The 5,303-nt window shown below is 32.4% G+C and overlaps 1 non-coding gene across 1 annotated transcript; it reads right to left on the bottom strand.

The window, feature by feature from the left end:
- Positions 1 to 2,312: 2,312 nt before the first annotated feature.
- MIR217 (microRNA mir-217) lies at positions 2,313 to 2,394 on the bottom strand. The gene has a single exon (NR_032197.1). It is a non-coding gene; the product is annotated as a microRNA mir-217 (primary transcript).
- Positions 2,395 to 5,303: the final 2,909 nt, after the last annotated feature.

Here is a 5,303-nt window from a genome sequence, read left to right as displayed (position 1 = left end):
TTCATGATACTATGATTCTCGATCAGATAGCATAACTGGAAGAATGTTGGAATTAAAAGTCTTTTGGATTGTTGCTGTTATTTTATGCAGGAGCTTTGGTGTCATGGAAGTATTGTACAATTTCCAAAAGCAATTTATGGCATTCTTCTCTGCCTCCTAAAATCTGGGTCTAACCTCTTTTCTGTCCACAGAATCTTTCCAAATTAAATGTACTGATAGATCAACTCAGTGGGCTGCTCAGCCAACTCTGTGTCAAATTTGGACAACATGCATTTTTCACTTGCCCAAACCTCCCCTCTACCTCCCCAATCTGTAGATTGTGAGGTTGAATTTTTCTGAGTCACTTTGGTCCCCCCCTAGAACTAGTCCTAATAGGCAAATGACTTTTGGTTTTTCTCATGAAATGTCATTCTTTAAATCTCAGTTTTAGAGTTCTACCTTGGTGTTTTTAGCTTTCACTTAGACAAAAGGACTCTTTAGGCCTTCTTTATGAATCTTGGCTCTTGGTTGGCTTTCAATTGACAAGAAATAGTCTCTTTTTGACCCACAGTTCTGTTTTTTTAATCTTAGTTTTTCTAGCTTCTTTTGTGCCACAGTTGAGGTACTGACTTCCTAATAAGTCTTTGTCTGATACCCACATAAATGTTAGAGAACTCTCTTGAAATTTCTGTTTATAATTTTGTATATACTTTGGATTTACTTATCTATATATTTAATCTCCCTAGTGAAATGACACCTTGGGGGGTGAGAATCTTTCATTCTTTCATTGAGAATGAGGAACAAGAATTTTTCATTTCATCTTTTTATTGTTGGCATGTAATAAATGTGTGTTGATATGTAAAATCTTCAACAGATTGCTTATTCTCAGGGATGGGAGAGGAGTGGGAGAGAGCGAGAGAGGGAATGGGTGGGGAGGAGGTAGATAATTTGGACCTCAAAACTTAAAAAATGAATGTTAAAATTGTTTTTACATGTAATTGGGGGAAAATTAAAATATATGTGTCCTTAATTGAAAATACACAGTTGGTGAATAGTTAAATTGTGACTTGAATCCAGGTCTTCTGAGTTCAAGCTAGAGATTCCATTTCATTCCTAAGAAAAAAGAAGTTGGGGAAAGTATGGATTGAAACATTGTGGTATAGTTGATTACATGTTATTACTTGGAATCAGGAAGAGGTGGTTTCCGATCTCATCTCTGACATTTTCTAATTATATAACAATTGACAAAATCCCTTAACACTTCTAAGTCTTAGTTTTCTCTACAGTACAGGGTTGTTGTGAGGTTATGAAAAATATTTTGTAAGCCTTAAAGTATTTCATAAATGTCAGTTATTATTTTTCAAGATGTCATTGTTTTGCAATATTCTTCTCTAAATGCAGGCTACATCATTTATAAATGTTGAATTTTAAATTGCACAGATTTCATGCCGAAAATTCACATATTACTTAAGGGAAAACCATTCAGAGACAATTCCTGGCAAGAAGGCTACCATTTGAAGATGTTTTATTCTCAAGGAATATTTTCTGCTGAGTCAATTCAAACCATTCAGAGATGTGAGGTCAGGAACTTGTTGAGCTTATTGGGCAGGCATTCCTGAAAGTTAAACTATAGATTTGAAGTTATTGCAAATTAGAACCAATAGGAAAGGATGTTAATTTCAAGTCCATTCTTTGCTGAAACTGGTTTCTCAGAGTAAAAAGATACAGAATATCTGTAGTAAAAAAGATATAGAATACCTGCAGTAAAAAAGAAAATTTCAACCCAAATACCTTTTCTTATAAATCTAAATCTAATTATTTAATTAGTGAATCTTTATGTATATTTTGTTATTGATCATTATACTTCCTTTAGTCCATGTAGTAATAGAGGGAAATAGAGTTTAAAAAATTTCCTTGGGTTTCTAAAGGGCAGTACTTGTCAACATCTCTTTAATTCATAAATAAACTAAGTTGTCATCTAACCAATTAAGAAAATAACATTTGTCCTTTCCCAACACCAGCTTCAAGATTATTTGGTTAGTTTGGAATGTGTGAGTTTGATGAAGTAGACACATTTTAAGATACTCTGTTGTGGGCATGAATAGTTCATGAACAGAAATATCTTAATTCCGTCAGTCAGTCTTCGTGTTCCAAATGTAAATCCATTTTAGTGAAAGGCAGGTAATTGGTATCTTTTCCTCCTGGGACTCTTTCTCAAAGGGCAGCTTTCTCTTCAATGTTAAATGTGCTAGTTTTATTGGTGGACAGATGATCATATCTGCTATAATCATCTCATAAACTCTTGTTCTAACTTTAACCTTTGATGCTTGTTTAGATGCTGAAGGCAATGCATTAGGAACTGATGGTGCCTGAATATTATCCAATCAGTTCCTGATGCAGTATCTACGACATCAAAATCTCAGAAATGGCTGTGTGTTAAGGATCTCTGGATTTCCAAATATAGTCACCTATTTATTTCTCGTTTCTATGTAAGCAGACTTCTTAAGAATAGATCCATAAATTCTGGAAGAAAAAGACTTGGCTAATTTAAAAAGCAATTAACTTTTTAGTGGATATGTGATCATAATAGATGGAGGATTTCCACAAAATATCAACAAACACCATTGCTCCATGATATTAAAAGCTAATTATTTAGTAGGATTAGTTGCTTCATTGCGAAATAATAAGGGTACATTTTTTCAAATAGTGGCTATTAGTGCCTGATATCATTTATTTAAAAATATCCAGCCCTGTTCTTCATGGTAAAATTTTAAAATAAATTAAACCTTGATCAAGATTCTAGCAGTAAATTTTGGATATAACTTTTATTTTGGATATTGATCAAAATGATTAGATTGTACAGTCTCATTGCACCAATTTCATCATGTATCTGTCCTATAAGCAATCTCTTTCTTATGTATTTCTCATATATTGGAGGGAAATAGGCTATGTCATGTGTATGGAGTGGTCATGACAATTTATTAGAGTGTTATTCCTTTACTCGCTTCCTCTTAAAATCCATCTTTCAAATCACCACTAGAGTAAGATTTCTTTTTACCTAATGCTGCCACTCTTCTGCTCAAAAATCTTATATAGCTCTATTTGCCACTGAATAAATGGCATTCAAGATCCTCCAGTATTGAGTGCCACATTATATTCCACTTTACTTGTCTTTGATTATTAAATGTTTTTGTCTTTATAGTTTTATATAATTGGAATTCTCTTCTTCCACCTATTTGTTTGTTGAATTCTTACATATTCTTTAAATAACATTCCAGTTCTTCCAGCAAAACTTCTTGATCTTCCCCCATAGTCAAAAGCTTTCACATGTTACTTTGTTTTGTTCCTCTTCCAGGCATTTATCATATATTATTTTGCAGTAAAAGTATCTATATTTGGTTATTATTGCCCAGCTTGCCAAAAATTAGATGAAAGTGGAGACAGTTTCTTCTTTAAAGTTTGCCTAATAATTTGCAAATAAGAGATACTTAATCAATATTTATTGAATAGTGAATGATCTCACCTTCCCTTCCCTTCCCACTGCCAGCTGCTTTAGATTCCTCTCTTCTATTCTTCTTAGAGGTTATAGGCACTACATTGAACTTCAACCCTATGAAAATAGTGCCAAGTGCCTTTGTTTTATGTTATTGACAACACTTTTTTCAAAAAAGATATTAATAGCTCTATAATGTTAAAATTGATTTACAAATCCATCTAGATCAAATCTTCCCACTCCCCTACTCCCCAAACCTGGCAATTCCATTATTGTCTCAATTTTTCTTTCCAAGTTTGAGTTGTTTTGCTGATTTGGTTATTTTATGTTAAAGAGATTTGTTCATTTCCAAGAGAATTACTCTAATACTGTGGAAAGGGCACCAGACTTAAGAGTTAGAGGACCTAAGTTCAAATCCTAGCCTTGCCATTTAACTAGCTATGTGACTTTGATCAAATCACTTTAATTCTCTGAGTCAAAGTTTCTTTATATGAAAAATGAATGTTTATAATAAAGGGCTTCTGAGGTTCTTTTCAGTTTTATATCTTTAATCCTATGAATTGCTGGTTTTGCAAGCATAGTATTGTATTCAGTATCCTCAGATAATTATTTTTATTTTCTCTCTGTTCAATTTAATTGATTGCTCATTTTTTAAAACTTAGGAACTTTATTTTCTCCCTCTTTATTAGATTAGTTAAATTTTTGTCAATTTTGTTTGTCAATGAAAACTAGCTTTTAATTATTTCAATAATTTTTTGTTTTCCATTCCCTTCCAACTTTCAAAGTTATTCTGTGCTCATTTTATATTTGAGAATTTATTGATTTGCTAGTCTTTGAAATGGAAAGCTATTTAATTCTTTTCTAATTTTTCTAACATATCCTTTCAGAAATAGAATTTTCTTCTAAAGTTTGCTTTACCTACACTGTCCAAATTTTGGCATGTCATTCCACTATTATCATTCTCTTTTAAATAAATGGTAATAGTCTTTATGATGCATTTGCCCTTTGATCCATTTATTATTTAGGATATCATGAAGACTCTGTTTATATCTGTTTCTTTACTTCTCTTTCCTGCAATAATTGCTAATTTTACTCTGTTTTGGCCTATGGTGTATTTGTTAGTGTTGTATTTCTACCTTTTGCCATTTATTTATAATTTCTACAGCCTTGATACCTGTCTTATTTTTGTAAGCATATCATGTGAGACAAACATATTTAAATTATTTATTGTTCTCATTCAGAATATGCTGTTTTTTAAATTTGACATCTCCAAAATTTGTTCAGTTTTGTATTTTCATTTTCATCTTTTGGTTAGATTTATCCAGTTCTGAGGTAGGCCATTAAAACATCCGGAAATTATTGTGTTATTATATATTTCTTTTTGTAAATTAGATTTTTCTTTATGAATTTAGATACTATACTATTTGATGCATATCTTTAAAAAATGGTACCTCAATGTCAATGTCAATGTCTATGGTACTTTAATTGGTACATTAAAGTTTCCTTATTTATTTCTTCAGAAAATTGTGAATTCTAGGGGATCAGCTGGGTGGAGCAGTGGATTGAGAGCCAGGCCTGGAGATAGGAGGAGGTCCTGGGTTCAAATCTGAAATCAGATGCTTCCTATCTATGTGTCCCTGAGCAAGTCACTTAATTCCTATTGCCTAGCCCTTATTGCTCTTTTGCTCTGTAATAATACCAAGAATTGATTCTAAGACTCAGAATGAATATCCACTCAATAAACTTTAGGAGAAACTGATGAGAAACTACCTTTCTCTTTCTCTTTCTTAAGAGTTTGTTACTTTGGACTGCCTGCTCTCCCATCATCTCT

Source organism: Monodelphis domestica, chromosome 1, assembly GCF_027887165.1.
Source record: "Monodelphis domestica isolate mMonDom1 chromosome 1, mMonDom1.pri, whole genome shotgun sequence".
NCBI lineage: Eukaryota > Metazoa > Chordata > Mammalia > Didelphimorphia > Didelphidae > Monodelphis > Monodelphis domestica.
This window is presented reverse-complemented; position numbering and strand designations above follow the sequence as displayed.